The sequence below is a fragment of the Miniopterus schreibersii genome (assembly GCF_964146895.1).
Source record: "Miniopterus schreibersii genome assembly, chromosome: 19".
Classification (NCBI taxonomy): Eukaryota; Metazoa; Chordata; class Mammalia; order Chiroptera; family Miniopteridae; genus Miniopterus; species Miniopterus schreibersii.
This window is the reverse complement of record NC_138119.1, coordinates 32,676,313-32,695,952: the sequence shown is the minus strand read 5'-3', so window position 1 is coordinate 32,695,952 and position 19,640 is coordinate 32,676,313.

Below are 19,640 nucleotides of genomic sequence, written 5' to 3'. Positions count from 1 at the left end.
ATGCAGAGGAGAACGTCACGTGAAGACAGGCAGAGGGGGGAGTGCTGCGGCCACCCGAAGCCAGGAGGGAGGCCTGGGGCAGATTTTCCCTCACCCGTCTGACCCCCAGGAGCCTGCTCCTTCAGGTCTGCCGGTCCCAGGAAACGCCCAGTGGTCTCTCTGGCCTGGGGAAGGCAGGGAGCTGACCGTAGTAAGGTGAAGGGAAGTCAAAACCTATAGGAACCGAGTTCCCAATGCTGAAAATAGGAACCTCGCAGAAACCCCAAGACATGGCACCCATGGGGAAAAGGAATTCTTTTCTTCATTTTCCCCAGTTCCTCCCACAAAGAAACCTGGGAAAGGTCCTTTCCTTTAAATGGGATGTGTGCATATGTGATGCTTGGAAAGAACGTTCCAGACAAAGGGCCCAGTGCTGGGGCCTCTCTACTGGCAGCCCACATGGTTATAACCACCGCTTAGGAACAAACCTGGGCCTCCTTTGTGGGTCTCCCTCCTCCCCCACACACTACTCCTTCCCGTCAGGCACTCTGTCCTCACAAGCACCTCTTAGCCACCTACTAGAGCATCTTAAATGCATCTCATTCTCAAAGCTGCCTTGCCCCTTCTCAGAGCTGGGGGGTTGGCAACTCTCAAGAAGCAGTCTTCTCTGTTCTCCTGGATGAGCTTCCAACTCTGTGACTCTCCGCGGAGCCACAAGGAGGTGGAAGGCTGTGCTCTCTTCCCTGGGCTGGGCTGGGCTGGGCTGGGGAGGTGAGGAACCTAACACTGTGCTGTTGAGGGACTGAGAGTGACGGGGCAGCCGATGGGGAGGAGGCAGGGGGATCAGGCCCTGGAACCTTCGACTGCCTGGAGGCAGAAAGCCAAGCAGATCTGGAAAAACACATCCTGGGAGAGACAAGCCAGTCAGGCATGGAGGGAGAAGAGCAAGGCCAGGCTCAGGAAGCAAAGGGAGCACAGTCATGGCAACCGTCTGTTTCACTGCAAATCTCTGCTTTACTGTCTCTGCCCACCCCACAAGTGTTTGTCAGACTGTGTGTCCCAATGTTTGGTTTGGGACTATGGTCACCAGAAGTGTGGCTGTCTTTCTCCCACGCCCAGCTTGTCAGTTCCAGCCCCAGCTGGAGCCGTGGCCTCGTCACTCCCAGCCCAGCACCCCTTCCTCCACCTAAGCCCCAGACTGACTCATCAGGAGAGCAGACCGACTCCTCTGTGAGCAGAGGGACTGGGGGCTCTTCGGCCCCTCAGCTATCTTCTTGTGCCTTCCACCTACCTCCTAAATATGTCCAGTATCTGGACAAAGGAGGGCTGCCCTAAGAGTTCCGCAGGAGCCCCTGCCCGGTGTCTGGGCTGTGCCAAGGGCAGGCTGGGTAGTCACCACTAGAGTTTCATTTCAAGACTGGAGCAGCATCAGGTTGCTTGGTTTTGAAAATTTTTGCAAAAATGCTTTGGTTTTTTGATTTTTTAAAAAATATTTTTATTGATTTCAGAAAGAGGAAGGAAGAGGGAGAGAGAGAAACATCAACGATGAGTCATTGATTGGCTGCCTCCCGCACGCCCCGAAGGGGAGTAAGCCCGAAACCCAAGCATGTGCCCTGACATGAAATTGAACCGAGATCTCCTGGATCTTAGGTCAACGCTCAACCTCTGAGCTACTCTGGCCAGGCTGTAAAAAATGTTTTTAGAACCTCCATAAATTCTAGTGCCCGAGACAAGGGATCAGGGATCAAGAACAGGGCTCATTAGAGCCAGGGGCTCAGTTTAGGAAAGGCCAGAGAACTGTCGAGAATTGCCCGTGTGGGTCTTCCTGGAGCCCCGGAAACTGGATCTTGGGCTGGAGCTGTGAGCACATTCACTCCGGAGGGGACCTTGCAGTAGAGGAGACAGTTTTACTAATTACTAATAAATGTCTTCTGTTCTTAATGACCAGTCTGTTTTCTGCCTCCAACTTGGTTCAGTCCCCTGCTCTCTAGGAATGCAAAAGCCCCAAGGTTCCCAAGCCCTAAAGTGTGCAGGGGGCACTCCCTGCCAGGGTGGCAGACAACTGGGGTTTTCCTTGGGTTAGTTTGTGGGGAGATGGGGGTCCTTAAAGCTCCCAGGATAAGAAAGTGACGGCAGTGGATGGCAGAGGAAGGAAGTCACCTTTGTAAGAAAGGAGAACCAGGGAGGACCAGACTCCTCCGAAAAGTGGTTCTGGGGCCCAGTTCTGGTTTCCTTACCTGAGGGGCACCTCTGTCCCTCACTGTGGCCTGTGCTTCCTCTTCTTTCCCAGGAGAGCACTGGGACCACTCCACCTTCCATCCTGAGCTACTGGGGGTGGGGGGAGCCAACCACTCCCTTTTCTCAGTTCCCACCATCCCCTCCTCCATCTGCATTTTCAGGTTCCCAAGGAAACCGCACAGCCTACCTGCAGCTTCTGTTTTGTTCCTGTCAAACCAGGGAAACTTTCCGAGGCCAATTCAGTGGGAGCCCTGTCAGAGCCGAGCTGGTTGGCAAGGAGAGGTGGCTCCACTGGAAGCCTCCCGCCGATGCCCTCCCACACAGCTGTGCGGGCACACGGGGCACGCACATGGGCACACGCACACACAGGCTTGCACTGCCCACGCCCGCCCGCAGCTCTAATCACTCAGCCAAATAATGGGAGGAGAGAGAATGAAAAACAAACGGGGAAATATCTGTCCTGCTTGCACCGCACACTCCGAATGCCCCCACCCTCCTCTCCTCTGAGGTTCCAGGCAGCCCACCCGCTCCAACAGCCCCTCTCCCAAGGTGTGCTCAGTCCAGAGGGCCAACAAGTCAGGCTACCTGAGGGGGTGAGTCCTCCCACAGAGCAAGAGGCACCAAGCAGAGAAAGGAGCATGCAGAATGAGCCAGAAGCTTCACGGCAGGAGGCAGAGGGTGTGTGACTTTGAGAAGGTCACCTAGATCCATCACCCCCTGTGAAAGGAGACCCCAGCCTCAGCCTCTCCAGCTGTTCCAAATGTGAGCTGAGACACTGCAAGCGCAGAGAGACCAGCCTGGTAAAAGGCAGCTGGCTGTGAAGTGACCATGTAGCTCTCTGTAGTCACAAACCCCAGAACTAAGACCAAAGTCGCCATAGAAGAAGCAGCTTCCCAGTGATTTGAACTGCCCAGCCAAGGTACCAGCTGCTACACTGAGTAGTGAGTTCTGCATCACTGGAAGTATTCAGGCAGAGGCTGGGTGCTTATGCACGGGGCTGCTATAAAGGTGACTCCTACTTTGAATGGGAGCTTAGGCCAGATGCCCTCTAAGGTTCTGTTGGCATGAAGAGTCCAGAGTCCATGGCTCAGAATCTGCATGCCACAGGTCCTCTCAGGGTGTGACAGCTTAGGGGCTGAGGGCAGAGGTCCAACCACTGGCGTTTACCAATGCAGCGGGCCTTCCTTCCCACTGATCAGCCCAGTGGCAAGGTCACTGTTTTTCCTGGAGGGCTTGAGTAGATTGAAGAACAGCCGCCTAAGGAAAAACCTAAGGGAAGATGCCTGGGTGTAGGAATTAGAGAACCACAATTTCTGTGTGGGATGAAGGGTCATGTCTTGAGAACCAGCTAAGAAAGTAGCTTTGTTTTCTCAAAGATCAGAGACAGAGAGAGAGAGTCTGTCGAGGCGAGGAGATTGGTGTCAGGAGAAACAAGCAAAGTATAGGTGATGCAGTAGACTCCTTAGGGTCAGGGATAGTGCTGGCTCTAAGATCAGGCCACTGAGAACTGTTGTACAGGGTACTCCACAGAGCAAGAGAACCGGGGATGAAATCCCATCAACCTCTGCAGGATAGAGGCTGCCTGGAGGAGGTGCCTTTTTGCTAAATCTCCCTCAGGGGCAGCAGCGGCCCTGCTCTAATCCGTCCCCACGTTGCTCTCCTGTTATCTTCCTAAAGTACAAGTCTCGCCGTGACTCTCCCAACTTAAACTCTTCGGCGGCTGCTCATCTCATACGGGGAGAACAGCAAGTTGTTTAGTCTGGTTGACGAGGTCCTGCCCCTCTCCCCAGTCTTGTTAAGCCCTTTTCTTTACATCCTGCTGCACTCCTGCCGCATCACCCTACCTACCTTTTCCCAAACACCCCACTCTGTACTTCCCAGCTTCTTCAAGGTTCTTCCCAGCTTAGACCACACAGGGAACTTGGTTGCAAACAACAGAAACCGAATCTCCCTACTTAAGCAGATAAGAAATATTCTGCCCTGGCTGGGTAGCTCCGTTGGTTAAAGCGTTGTCCTAATGTGCCAAGGTTGTGGGTTGGACCCCTGGTCAGGGCACATACAAGAAGCAACCAATGAATGCATAACTAAGTGGAACCACAAATGAATCTTTCTCTCTCTCTCTCCCTTCCTCTCTCTCTAAAATCAATCAATAAAATATTTTTAAAAAGGAAAGAAATATTCTAGAGAGCAAAATTCTGGTGACTCAAGAGTTGGGGGCAGGCTGGAGCAGCAGTCCCCACCCCAGGCAGGAACCAAGGGAGGCCAGATGGCAGAGAGCACTGCTGTCAGTGACAGGGGCATCTGGTTAGGACACTGCTGCTGGTTCTGCCCTCCCGGCCCCCACATCCCCTACTCCCACTAGATTCCTGCAGCTGACTCTAGTCCAGGCTCGTTGCTGTGAATGATTTGCCAACTATTCCTGCCCTTCCTGTCACTCTCTTGAGTTCTAAAGTCCTAAAGACCCCAATGGGGCGATCAGATTGGCTGAACTCCATTTCCAAGGCCCACACTGCCTCTACCCTCACTCTGTCCATGCCTTGCTGCAGGGTCAGGGGAAGAGAGGATGGCAGAGAGACAAAAAATCCAGGCCCCTCAGCATGTGGAGTAGGAAGCGTGCTCAGATACTAGGCAATCAAACACATGACAAATGTCTACTTCACTGTCCCCTTATCTGCTGCAAGTTCCCTTCATTCCTCAAATGTCACCAGTGTAAAACCTTCCTCCAGCTTAGACATGTTCAAGTGCTCCCTCTGTGTCCCTGTAGCACCCGATACCTACTTCTACCAAGGCCTTCTTATTTTATTTATTCATTTATCTATTTGTTTATTTATTTAAAGCTTGTATTTTTTAATATGTTTTTATTGACTTGAGAGAGAGAGAAAGGGGGAGGGGGAGAGAGAGAGAGAAATATCAATGTGAGAGAGAAACATCGATTGGCTGCCTCCCAAACACACCCTGACCGGGGATCGAGCCCTAGGCATGTGCCCTGACCAGGAATCGAACCAGCGACCTTTCAGTACACTGGACAATGCCCAACAAACTGAGCCACACCAGTCAGGGCAAGTCCTTCTTATTTTATTTATAGTAATTTTGTCTTTCTCTCCAGATCGTGAGTTCCTTTGGGTCTTAGAGCAGGGCGCACTCATGCATGTCCTCTTGTCATATCCCCTTGTCCCCAGCCTAGCGGGTGGCATTCATGGGACCTCAGTAGGTTTACAAGTGAATGACTGAATGAATATGTGTGTCCCCGAGACACCTCCCATGCTAGGTCAGCTTATAACTTGTTAAATGCCTGGCTGAGCGGGAAGAGTGGGAGCCTTACAATGGAGATGGGGTGCCGAGGAGAACAGAGGAGCAAAGCTGTTTTTATGTTTACAGGTGTTAGAGAGCAAAGCCTGTTAGCAAGTGGCCCTCTTCCCTAAAGGGCTGCACAGGTCCAAATACACTTCAGAGAGGGGCCTGGTGGGGTGTGCATCCAACTGTAACCATGAGGCCTTAGCAGCTCTAAATCTGGAACTGTGTGGGTTAAGATGAAAATGCTTTACAGTCATTAGGCCCCATTGTGAAGGTAATTACACAAAGTCCTGTTGCAGACACCTGCGCAGGGAGTGGGCTGGCGCTGCCCTCAGTGGCCCCCGCAGGGGAGAAGTGTGGAGAAGCATATGGATGAGAGGGTAGCGGGAGCCGCTTAAAATAGATGGAAGGAGCAGAAGGGAAAGTGAGGGAAGGAAGCAGCAATAGAAACACATAGGAGCAAAGCCCTGGGATAGGGAAGAGAGAGGGGAAGGCGCAGCAGGGGCTGCAGCCAAGGGCTGGAGCATAAATACTGATGGATGAATAGGGGGCTTGAGATCATCTCGCTGCAGCCAGAGAAGGGGACTGAGAAAGGTGGATAAGTCAATAGTGAACGCTTACCCCAGTTGAGCAAATATTTATTAGTGCCTACTCTGTGCCAGGCACTGTGCTAAGGCACCAAGGATATAAAGGTATATAATTGCATATAAAGATATGCAAACCCCTTACCTTCCAGGGCTTACAGAGCAGTGAGGGAGACACACACAAAAACTGAGATTTTAAAAATTTGGTAGATGTGTAGATGCATAAATGCAATGAGAACACAATAAAAGCACTTCTCCTAGCCTAGAGGAGATGCCCACTGAGTTCAGTGTCGAAGGATGAGTTAGTTAGCCAAGGACAGAAAGGTGAAAGGAGGTCCCTGCCAGGGAAACAACTTAAGCAGCCGCATGGAGGTAGGGGCCGATGCGGCAGGCAGGGTCCTGGTCTGGAGAGCCAGGGAGGAGCATTGCACCAGGCTCAGGATCCTGGACCTGCAGGTGATCAGAGCCATTAACAGGTTTTCTCTGGGCATGGCACGATAAGATTTGCATTTTAGGGTTGTGGCTTTGACTATAGTGTGAAAGGGGATAATCTAGAGGAAGACTGTAGTCTGGGAGAGCAATTAGGATTTGATAGCAGTTATCAGAGTGAAAGATGGTGGTGCCCATTTGTGATAAACACTCTCAGCAAGGTGGGAATAGAGGAATCATACCTCCACATAATAAAGGTCCTGTATGAAAAACCTACAGCCAACATCATATTCAATGGACAAAAACTAAAAGCATTCCCCTTAAGATCAGGAACAAGACAGGGATGTCCACTTTCACCACTTTTATTCCACATAGTCCTGGAAGTCTCAGTCACAGCGATCAGACAAGGAGAAATAAAAGATATCCAAATTGGAAAGGAGGAAGTAAATCTGCCCTTATTCACGGGTGACATGATATTGTACATAGAAAACCCTAAAGACTCCACCAAAAAACTACTAGATCTAATAAATGAATTTGGCAAGGCAGGATACAAAATTAGTGGCATACTTATACACCAACAGTGAACTATGAGCCCTAGCCGGGTGGCTCAGTTGGTTGGAGTGCCGTCCCATACACCAAAAGGTTGTGGGTTTGATTCCCCGTCAGGGCACATACCGAGGTTTTGTGCAAGAGGCAACCGATTGATGTTTCTCTCTCCTCTCTCTCTCTCCAAACAACAAACACACACACACACACACACACACACACACATATATATATATATGAAAAGATGGTGGTGTCATTCCCTGAGATAGAGGACACAAAGGAGAACAGTTAGCAGGAGGGAAGGGAGATAGGAAGGGGGAGGGTGGTCTGTTTGAGACAGTGGAGTTTAGAATGTTTTTAGACCACTTAAGGGCATGTGTGTATAACAGGCATTTGAATATGAGCATCTGAAACTAAAGAGAGAGATGGTGGCTGGAGTCATGATTTAGGCTTTATCAGCATATAGATCATAGTTTTAGCAAATGAAAGTATGTGAGCTCTCCCCAAAAGAAAACATATACAGCCAAGCAGTGGGCCCAGGCTGGGACTCTGAGAAACCTTGGTGTTTGAGGGATGCTGAAAGGAGGGCCCCAAAACGGAGAACACAAAAGGGAAGTCAGGGAAGTTAGAGGAAGATCAGAGGAGACTGAGGACCACAGGCCTGAGGGCCAGATGATTCCAGAAGGAAGGAGAGGAAGGCAGGGTCAGAAGCAGGAGAGATGTCCAGAAAGGTAAAGACTGAACAGTGGCCCCTGTCTTTTGCAAAGCGGGGCTAATGAATGATGATTTTGTAAAATGTGTTGTGTGGGGCAAGGTAGAAACCAGAGGTGAGTCTGGGTCAAGAGTAGATGGGAGCTCCTTTACCATAATCACAACTTGTCTACAGGTTTGAGATTGCATCAGAATAAAAAGCTAGCCAAAAAAGGAGGGTTTGGTTTCAAAATGATATAGGTCTATTGGAAAGATTCAAACAATTCTAAAGGCACAAAGAAAAGAATGAAAATTCCGCCTTTTCTCTATCTGCATCCAAATCCCACCACTCCACAGTAACTTGGCCATTTTCACAGTTTGGTAATTTCCTTCCAGATCCATTTTATTTTTTATTTATTGTTGTTACAAAACATAGAATCATACTATGCCTCCTGTTCTGCAACTGAAAAATCTCTCACAGGCATTTGTCAGGACAGGCCACGTATCTTATCTCCACTCTTCAACACTGCACCGCCTTCTATCATATGGCTACAAGAAAGTTCATTCTTCATTTGGAAATTTAAAACCGTAAAGGAAAGCCTAGATAATAAATAGCATGCAGCCACTACCCTTTTAAATAAATGGTAAGAGTTTGACATACATGGTTCCCTTTCTTTTATAGAATAGAGTAGGCTTGCCTAGATGAGATATGACTGAAAAACCCAGAGTGGCTGGAAGTTGCCTAAAAATGCAAACTTGACCTCATCACATCCCCGCTTTAACCCTTTCAGTGGCTCCCTATTGCCCCTAGGCTCAGTCCCAGCTCCATAGCCTGGCATTCCCAGGCCCCCTGCACTCCAGCCTCGCTTCTGCTTGCGTTTCCCTCCCCAGCTCAGCCACAGTAAGCTGTTTTCAAGAAGCATTTTCACGTGTGCTTTCCTTAGGCTCTTCTCTGCTTGTATTAATTACCCACGGCTCCCTGCTGCCCCACCCTCAGCCCACCTGGAGAATATTTCGTCATCTTCAGGACACAGCTCGAGTCACCTGAAGACGCAGACAGCAGCACAGTGCTTACCAGAGGGGAAGGGGGTGGGGGAGGGAGGAGAGGGGAAGGGGGAGATAAATGGTGATGGAAAGAGACTTGACTGGGGTGGTGAGCACATAGTACAACATATAGATGATATATTATAGAATTGTACACCTGAAACCTATATAATTTTATTAACCAATGTCACCCCTAATAAATTCAATTAAAAAAATACCAAAAAATAAAAATAGAAGAGTTACCTGGTTGCCTTTCCTGGCCACATCCACCCCCACCAGGTAAGACTGTCCTCTCCATGAAGCCCTCTTTTGTCTCTATCACAGTGCTTTTTTTTTTTTTTTTTAATGTCTTTATTGATTGCAGAGAGAAGAAGGGAGAGAGAGAGACAGAAACATCAATGATGAGAAAGTTGTCATTGATCGGCTGCCTCCTGCACGCCCCCGACTGGGATCGAACCCACAACCTGGGCATGCGCCCTGACCGGGAATTGAACCTTGATCTCCTGGATCCTAGGTCAATGCTCAACTGCTGAGCCACGCCCGGCCGGGCTATCACAGTGCTTTTGTCCTTTGCTCTCCTCTATTGACCTGCTGACTGCTGGCCCCACACTATAAGTCCCTTGAGGAGAGACCCATGCCTTATTCATTTCTGACTCCAGTGCCTGGCGCATCCAGCAAATGCTCTTTAAATAGCACTGTGATTGCCTGAATCCCTGGTGGCACAGCACGAGCTAGGTGGCCCCCAGCCTGTTTCTGGAGGTCCCCAATAACTAGGTGCTCAGGGCCACTCTGGATCCCCAGGTTCACCACCTGCAAGAGCATTGCCCCGCTTTCCTCTGAGTCCTAACTGAGCTGAGCAGCTCAGGCCTCCTCTGCCCAGCCCCTGGCTCGCTGCCTACATCACCAGCCAGATCCCCTCTCCGAAGAGTCAGCAGGGAGCACTCAGTGAAGCTCATTACTTACTGGTCAATGGCCCAGACTCCCATCCCCCCATGAGCCCAGAGAGGCTGTTTGGAGCCCAGCCCCAATTCCTGTAAATGGAAAGCAATTTGCACTCATTCCCATAACGAATCACTTTGTTTTAATTGCCTGTCCTGCTGGCACTGCCACTGCCACGGCTGCCTGCTCTGCCTTTTGGCTGTCTCTTGGCAGGACACCCTTCCAGGCCCTGCCAATCACCAAGGAGAGGGGTACAAGAGGGAAGAAGGAGAGGGAGCCCTCGGAAGGAGCAGGGTAATAGGCAGCAATGAACCAAAGCTAATTAAAGTGACGTGATCGTCCTTCTGAATCCCAAGCGAAGATCCCAGACAGGCGGACAGCAGCTCCCAACCTGTGGTCCCCTTGGGGCACTGCTCCAGGGACCAGATGGCTGATGTGGTGAAAACATCCAGCCCCCAGCCTCTAGGGAGAGCTTCCCAGCCTGGAGTTCCTCGAGCTGGGTCAGCCGGGAGGCCTGGGAGAGCGAGGCTAATAATGAATATGAAATTGCAGAGCCCAGAATCAGGTCCCTGAATTTTGTATGAAATGGGCAAGGTGCAGGGAGGAACAAATCTACACCCATCTTCCTTCTCAGGCAGCGATTCCAGAACATGCAGGACGTTAGCCACGTTTCCTTGCTTTCTACAAGGCAGTTCATTTGCCCATGGCACCGTGGCTCAGTGGTTCAGTGTCAACCTATGAACCAGGAGGTCATGGTTTGATTCCCGGTCAGGGCACATGCCCGGGTTGTGGGCTCGATCCCCAGTCAGGGGTGTGCAGGAGGCAGCCGATCAATGACTCTCTCATTGATGTTTCTCTCTCTCTCTCCCTCTCCCTTCCCCTCTCTGAAATCAATAAAAAAAGGGGAGAGGCACTCATTTTAGATCCATGGGTGAGTCTAGCCTGCCACCTGCAAACGGGAGAGCCCTGGCCCAGTCTCTGGCCTCTGCCATGCAGCTGGCCCCATGCGCACTGTTCCCTGCCAACACCTGGAGCCAGACTCCCGGGCTCCCTCAGGCTCCCTGAGAACAAAGAAGAGGGCATGGCCACCAGCAGCCCAGGAGTGTGCTTGCCCCTCCACAAAGGGGACCTGTCACCTTCTCAGGTCCTGACCTGGCTGGAAAGGGGAGCCATGAGGCCCGGAGGGAAATTCCTGGCCAGGGAAACAGGGAGACTAGGTGACTCTGGAGGAGCCTGGTCCCTCCCTGACCAGCTTGTCAATAAGGCGGCCACAGGGTGCCTGGGACAGAGGGATGGCCTGGAGGACTCTGGAGGGCTCTTCCTGCCTGAGGGTCCTGGGACTCCTAGAGGTTCGATGTGCTTCACAAACATGACCTGGGCGGGGAGGGTGAGGGAATGGTGCTCACTCCTCAGCAGGTAACTAAGTCTCAAGGACAGGAATTTCCCACACCCCAGCCCAGGCATGTCTAAAGGGTCTGTGGAGTTGAGGGGAAACCTGTTTGTAATAACTTAAAACCCCCACCGACAAGACAGGCCTTCCTTGGGCCCTTTCTGCCTTCTCTCACCCCCCTCCCTCTTCACCTTCTGCAGCACAAGGCCTGCCCCACATCCCTTCCTCCTGTGACCTTGAACTCTTCAAGGTCAAGCTACCAGTGGCCGTGTTTGGAGTTGGCTGAGAAGAGCCCTCTCCTTGCCGCTGCTCTGCTGCACTGGAGGAGGGGGCAGGCGCAGAGCCTGTGGGAAGCCAGGCCTCCGAGGAAGCTGTATGGTGACAGCCAAGACTCACACCACTGCCGCTGGCAGGAGGCAAGCCCAGGGCAGGGAGACCTGGGCTTCCGGGGAATGGGGAAGGCTGCCTCTCTGAGGGAAGAAAGGAGATAAGACTCACTCAACAACTATTTTTTGAGTGCCCACTATGTGCCAGGAACTGTTCCAGGCACAACTGTGTACAAAACAGGCAAAGTCCCTGCCTCCTGGAGTTCACATTCCTCTGCTCATCATAAAAGGTCAGAACCTGCCCAAGCCTGAGAGACAGCTCCTGAGCTGCCACCGAGGCACACGCAAGCCTCAAGAGGGGACATGAGTGAGGAACAGGCCAGGACAAGGCCCCAGGGCCCAGCCCCCAGCAGGGAGAGGAAAGAGTGGGCTCAGGCTGTGACTCCAGCCCAGCAACCTTCCCAGAGGACCTACCAAGAGCAAGGGTCACTGTGCTGACTGAGGCCCTCCTCCTTCCCCTTTCCTCCCTCTTCTCCCCCTCCTCTTCCTCCAAGCCTGTTCCACAGGCTCCAGCTGACTGTCTGCTCCATTCCTGACTTGAAGTCTGGAGTCACGCCTGCCGGGAGGCCTGATAACCTAGTCCCTTGACCCGGAGACTCCAAGACAGCCTCTGGAGACAGAAACTCTGGCCTGAGTTCCAAAGGCCCAGATAGAGGAAAAGTAAATGGGAGAAGATGTGGGAGGCAAGGAGTTAACCTCAGACTGCAAGAGTCCAGGTTAAACTACATGAGATGTGTGTGCAGAAAGCCTGATATATGCTGGTACTCAGTAAATACCTTCCTTCCTTGCTTCTTTCCCTGGCTCCACGGGACAATACATCCTACTTAAATGCCTTATTAATCATTTATAACGTCACTGATAGTAAGAAGATTCACAAAGTCAGATTGTAGAAACTGACTTCACTCTTCTGGCTTTAGATCAGAGAGCTGCACATCTCCCCCTCTGCTGGGAAAGGAGAGGGCACGTCCCTTGGAATTCTCTCCCCACCATTTAGGCCTTTAATTCAAATTACCTCACCCCTTTGGACGTCTTTGAGTGTCTGTCTGAGTGTCTCCTGTGCCCTGAAAGTGGCTGAGATAGGGGATGAGCAAGGTGGCCATACCTAGCCTCCCTGATTCTCGCTTTTCTCTGGCTGCAGTTCCAAGAGCTCCACTTGGCAGGCATCCGCCAAGATGCCAGGGGCCTCTCCCTGTGCCTGTCCTGGGTCCTGGAGTCCGCTCTCAGGACCTGGCCTCCTCTCCAGCCCTTCTCTGCTCTTTATTTCCTGCTGATGGATCTCTCCCTCGTGAATTCTTAGCATCCGCATATGGATGCACTGATTTGGATGGAGCCTTTATGTATCGCCATCGATTTTAAAAATAACAATAACAGTTAGTTGAAGCTCGAATGTGATAAAACAATAGCTTCAGCTCACAAAATACCCAGCCTCCCAGAGGAATTCCCAACAGTGAACAAGTTCTTTTTTTGCACAGGCAACTGTTGCCCCTAATCCTGGGGAAAGTAATGCAGAGTGAAGTTAATGTTTGTTTGGGGGAGAAGGCTGACAAGGAGATAGGTGATTGCTTGAGAGGGTAGGAAGGAGAAATCAACATTTTGAAGTCATCGGTAAATGCATCTTCTTCTTAGAAGACACCCACCATCGCCCCCAGCTGAGCCAGGAGTGAAAAGCATGCTCCCCAAAGACATGGGTGCAGAACTGGCCCTGCATGCTCTCTGCACCTTCCAGACCTCCAGTGCCCTCCTGCCTGCCTCTGTCACTTCCCCGCCACTGCTCCCAGTCCCCTTCTGTGCCTCACTTCTAAAAGCCTGAGGGTGTCACTCTCAGAAACTGGAGACTGGGTGACCAAGGACACCTTGGTCCCCTTCCCTGCCAGCCCTCCTTGCCCTATCCAGCCAACTCTTTTCGTTTCTGCCTTGGAGAGTCGCCATCCCTTTTTCCGAGCAGTTCTATTTGTAATTCTCTGACCCCGAGGCTCCTGGGGGCTGATTTCCTTTATTCCCTTGGCTCCTGGTCCCAACAGGGAGTGCTCTGTCCATCCTTAGGCTCCCCTGCTCCCCACTGTAGCCCACCCATACCCTTGCAAGCCCCCCCACACCGTTCCCCCCAGCCACTCAGCTCACCCCCACTCCTTTGCTTTGCTTCCTTCATCTCCCTTTAGTATGTTTGGAAACTTCCTTGGGGTCAGGACCGCAGCTCTCTCTGCTGCACGCGAGCAGCCCCTGTCTGACCTGTCTCACTCTCCTAGGCTGAATTATTCATGAGCAGGCACAGGCAAGCAGAGCGAGCAAACCCACTGCAGGAAACCACCGGCCAGGGTTCAGTGAGCTGTTTCAATACCACTTATGGAGGCCCTGAGCTATTTTTCCAACTTGCTAAAACCCCAACAAATAGGAATGGGGAGCTGAGCTGAGGATTGGAGACAAAAGGGCTCTGCATTTGAACCCTGGGTATGGACCACCTCCACTTCCACCCCCTAGGACTCAGGCCACTATTCTTTCTCTGGGTGTCCTTCCAGCACCTCTTTTCAGTTCCCACCTCATAGTCACCTCCTCCAAAAAGTCTTCTCTGATTAAATCTGCTTTGTTCTAACTGGTGCGGCTCCTCGGCACTCAGGAAGATTTTATTTTTATCTATTGCTTGTTTTCTGTGCGGCATCAGGTCAGAATCATGAGAGTGTTGCTCCCCTGGTACATGGAGGCTTCCTGGCCCTCCAGCCAGTGTCCCCTCCCTCCAGGGCCTTGTAAGCCTGTCCTGGTAGTGGATGCACGACAGGGAGCCCACTGCCTGGATAACACGATTTTGAGGCCTCTGCTGTTGGTTTGCAGAGGACCCTGATGGGAAATAGGAGCAATGACACGAGAGTGGAGCCATTTGGGTTCAAAGAGTTAAGAGCTTTTCCCAGAAATGACTGTCTAATTGCAAGTATGACCTCCATGGAGAGCAGCTGCCCATCTGGTTTCTGAGGTAGGAGATGCTTCTTGCTCATTTCCTGGCGCTCCCGGAGGGGACTCATCCTATGCCATGGATCAGAGAAACGTGTGAGACAGCCAGGCGAGGGTAGCCAGACAGACGCCATGGGAGGGGGTGGGCAGGAAGGAGGAAGGAAGAGAGGAGGAAGGGGAGAGGGGGGAGATGCAGGGTAATAGAAAGAAAGTGTGTTCAGGGAGGTAAAAGGTGATAAGAAGAGAAGAGAAACAGAAAAGAGGCAGAAAGATCAAGACTTAAAAACAAAATGGAGCTATGACAGAATCAAAAAGTAGATGACTTAGAAACACAGACACAACTGTGAGAACTTTTCCATAGGAAGCTTCGAGAAATGTTCTCAGGAACTGAAATGCCCAAGAAGGGGGCTGGGGATTTTAGCACCTTAGTACCTATTATGGACCCATGGCATTCTGTACGTTAAATTGTCTAACCTTGTAGCACTCCTAGGAAGCAGACACTCCCATTCATGCTTTTTAACAGATCAGGAAACCCCAGAGTGGAGAGGCAAAGTGACAGCTCACACAGCTGACACGTGGCCTGGGGGGCTGAGGCTCAGGTCCAGAGCTGACCCCAGAGCTTGGGCTGCAGCCCCGAGAGCACTGTCCTCCATCCAGTGTCTCAGCAGCTGAATCCAGTGCCTGCTGTGTGCCCAGCGCCATCGCAGTAGAGTCTCAGCCTCACAGAGTCCACAGCCTGGCCAAGGTGCCTAACGTTCCTCTAATGTTCATCAGCTTGGTCTTGACTCTCCAAGCCAACGGCATCCCCCTAAAATGGAAACAACTGTCCCTTTGCTCCAAGGTCAGGCTCAAGTGACCGGCAGGAATGAGAGGGAGTTTCAACCCCTTTCTTGGTCACCAATTCTGGATCCATCAACTCCCAGAAAGGAAAATTCTCTTATGGAAACTCTTTGTCCCTGGTGCTTCATAAGCATTTGTCTTGGGGAGATGGGAATAAAGAAGGGAGAGAAGAGTGGCGGTGGGGGAGTGAAAGGGACAAGAGTGATCTGGGCAGAGCAGAGGAACCTGAGTGGGACCGAATGAACGCTGTCGGGCCCACGGCCCAGAGCCCAGGCCCTCCCTCCACACAGTCAGGCTTTGTAGAGAAGGAACCCCATCCCCTGACCACGCTGGAAAAGGGCAGCGAGCAGGGCGAGGCTTGGGGTGCATTGGGGTCTTGGGAATTCCCTCTCTAGCTTGAAACTTCAGGCTAGGACATCGATCGTTTCCATGGATTACTGGAGTGTTGTAGAGGCTGGGGGAAGGAGTCAATGAGATCTCAAGGTCACTAAATAAAGATGTACCATGAACTACTCAGACACACAGGGAGATACAAAGGACAAGGTCATGAACACAGGTGCAGCCCTTCTTAGCTAAGCAAGTGAACCCCTGCTTCCTCTCCCTGGAGACATGCTCCTCTTCCTCCCCGAGGTGGCCACTCTACCCAGTTTGGCATTTACCACCCCAAGGGTGCTCTCCACCCTGGGATTGCTGGTTATCCTGTGGGGAGTGGGCCAAAGAGGTCCTTTGGTCAGCCTTTGACATCAGGGCTCCATTCCCTGGGGCTGCTCGATAGGGCTCCCCTCCAGCCCTGCTTCTCTCTCTCCCTTCCCGGATGGCTGAGCAGACGATCGATATTTATGTGAATCTGCCAGGCCTGCTGGACAGGGAGGCCGAGCCGACAGGGGCAGTTGCCATCCCCAACGTGGGCAGGTTCTCACTCAGACATGAAACAGGTGACTCCGGTGCCTGGGGTGGGGCTGGGCTGAAGTCAGCACGAGCCGGAGACTGTGGGTTCTGATGCGTGCTGCTGGTCTCACTCCCGCATCTGCCAGAGGTTTGCAGCTCCAGGGGTTTGCAGCTCCTGTTTACTCTGCTGCTGGCAGGGTGAGACCTCAAGTGAGGCTTAGGGGAGAATACTAAGTGGATTGTTTCCTGCCCCGGTGCAAAGCAGCAACGCAGCTGCCTGGCTGGAGGGAGTCGGGAGAGGGCCCCAGCCACCCTGCAGCAGCCCTCTGCTCCCAGCTCATTGCTTGTCACTCTCCTGATGAGGCATCAGCTCTCCAGCACTCCGCATAGGTCACCCCACTCCTCTCAACGTGGCTTGGTTCTGGTCCTAGTGGCCAGGCTCCATCCCCCTCAGGCAGCCCTTCTTGGGTAAGCCCCCCTGGCCCTGAGCACTCATCCCTCACATTCCTTCAGTTCTCACACAAAGAACTGGCACCATGGTAATTTCCTCCTGTGAAAATGCAGCCTTGTGTGCTATGAATGACCTTCCCCACCGCACTGTCAGCTTCTAGGGAGCAGGAACCACTGCTCTTCCACCCTGGGCATCTTTCATAACTATTTCCACAACTGGCTCCAGAAGAGTTTATGGAATGATCTCTGCCTCCACAGCTGCCTGAGGGTTTCTCAAGGATGAGGCCACCCAAGTCTTATCTTTTCTTGGAATCTCCCACTAGAACCAATTAAGGGACACCCATTCCTGATTGTTGAGCGAGTGGAGAAAAGCCCCAGGAAACTCCGTCCCTCCTTCATGCAGCCACTGGAACAGGTTCCCCCTCACTGCTCGCTGCTCGTCCCACCGCTGCTCACCTGCCCACCCATAGGCCCTCCCCAAGCAGCAGGAGCGGTAGCTATAGTTTCATCACACACCTCTGGGCCTCTGGATGAACCTGTTGTGGTTTGACGGGCCTGAGAGTTGTCTACACATTTGCCAGGCTCCACAGTGTTTGTATCAAAACCATCCTAAGACAACAAAAACATGCTACACACTGCTTTTCGCTTCCATACTAACACATGCTTCTACCAGATATTTGATCTTCACAGGCGTATCTCCGTTCTACAGGTGAAGAAACTGAGGCTTAGAGAGATGGAGTAAGCTCATAGTTTGGATTCCAGCCTACCAGGTGGCCCTGACACACCCCTGTCTCTCTCCCCCTCTGACGTAGGCTCCCACAAAGCACACCTTTCAGGAAAGGCAGTGCTGCCTCTGAGCACTGAGAAACATCTTTGAGGACAATTGAAATCTCCTTGCAAGAAAGAAGACTGAGATGACCTTAAAGTCCATGCAGGGCTGGGGTTGCCCTCGGTGTTTCCGGACGGGAGGGAACTTCTGTTTGGGCCTGGCAGTTCCTGATGGAGGCCAACTCTGCCCAGCCCAGGAGGCCCTGCTGCCGAGCCAGCTCTCACAGTCTGATGAGCTCCACGCAGACTCCCACCCATCAGCACCCAGGCATGAGTAGGGCTCAGGCTCTCGGGCCCACGTGGTTACAGCTGCCACGTTCTGAGCACTGAGCACAGACGGGCCTTCTGCTAAGCACATGTCTGCCTCATCACGTGTCTTCTCCACTGAAAGAATCCACGAGGAAGGAGATTCTCTATTTACATATGAGTCAGCTGAGACTCAACAGTGTTAAGTAACTTGTCCAAAGATTTGTAGCTAATAAGTGTCAGCATGTAGATTCAAATCCATGTCTTTCTAGTGCCGTTACCAACAATCTCTGCACTATACTGCTCCCCATAACTGTTACCTCCACCTTCCACCTCACCTAAAACAGAACATTTTTTTTTTCTTTTAATACTAACCAAGGATATGCCCTTCATTGATCCTAGAGAGAGAGAGAAAGGGAGACGGAGAGAGAGAAACATCAATCGGTTGCCTCGCGCACTCGTCCCGAGCAGGGATCAAATCTGTGACCCTTTGGTGATCAAATCTGTGACCCTTCGGTGCACAGGTTGACACTCTAACCATTAAGCCACACTGGCCAGGGCCAGAACATTTATTTTTAATTTTATTTCATTTTTCATAGGTCACATATTCAAAAAGTTCAACACCCATGTTACCAAAGAATATGCCATGAAGTCTCCACACTTGATCCCTAAATATGTAGTTACTCCTCCCAGAAGCAATCAACATTATCTGTTTCCTGTATCTCTTTCCACATACACACTATGCAGCAGAAGTCATTATGTATAAATATTCTTTCTCCCACCCTTTTAAAACAAATGACAGGATATTATACACATTGCTGTGTGCTTGCATTTTTTTGCTGAATAGTGTGGTCTGGAAATTATTCCATATCCATGTACACAGTGCTCTTTATTTCTCTTGTTGACTCCAGAGAATTCCATGGTCTACAGATCTACCTAACCAGTCCCCTACAGTGGACATTTACGTCCTTTCCAGTCTTTTGCTATGAAAAATGTTACAGTGAGAACTCGTATATAATGTCAGTGGGCCCATGTGCACGGTCACCTGTATGTCAATTCCAAGACATGGAATTGCTGAGTAGGCTCCGAAAGGAAACATGCCCAAGGGGAACAGACTAGAATGGTGAAGAGTGGCCAGGTCCTTTCCACCCTGGCTTTGTCACTTACCAGCTATGTGACCTCCAACAAGATGTGTAACCTCACTAATCCTTGGTTTCCTAGTCTGTTAAAGATCTGCCTCCTTGCCCTGGCTAGTGTGGCTCAGTTGTGTGGAGCATTGTCCCATACGCTGAAAGGTCACAGGTTCGATTCCCTGTCAGAACACATACCTATGTTGTGGGTTCCATCCCCCGTCGCGCACATACGGGAAGGCAAAGCAACCCATCCATGTCTCTCTCTCTTCTCCTCTCTCTAAAATCAATAAGCATGTCCTCAGGTGAAGATTAAGAAAAAAGGTCTGGCTGGTGTGGTTCAGTGGTTGAGCATCAACCCATGTACCAGGAGGCCACCAGTTCCCAGTCAGGGCACATGCCCGGATTACAAATTCAATCCCCGGCAGGAGGCGTGCAGAAGGCAGGGGATCATTGTTGATGTTTCTTTATCGATGTTTCTATCTCTATCCATCTCTCTTCCTTTCTCTCTAAGTATTTGCCTCCTTGTAGGGTAGCTGTGACAGTTGAAGTAAAAGAGGTAATGTATATAAAATGTCCATCACAAGGCCTGGCTCATGGAGGTATGGATGAGATGGAGTCATGATTATCTCCCCAGGTTCCCTGTTCTCCCCTCCTGGGAAAATATTTCTCTCACTGACCTGTCCCTCTTGCCCTCTCCATCTCCCTCCATGACTCCTTACACCATCTGCCTGGATGTGTCCCTTGCCCGCCAAAGAGGAAGGGAGAGAGAGAGGGAGAGAGAAGAAGGGGGGGG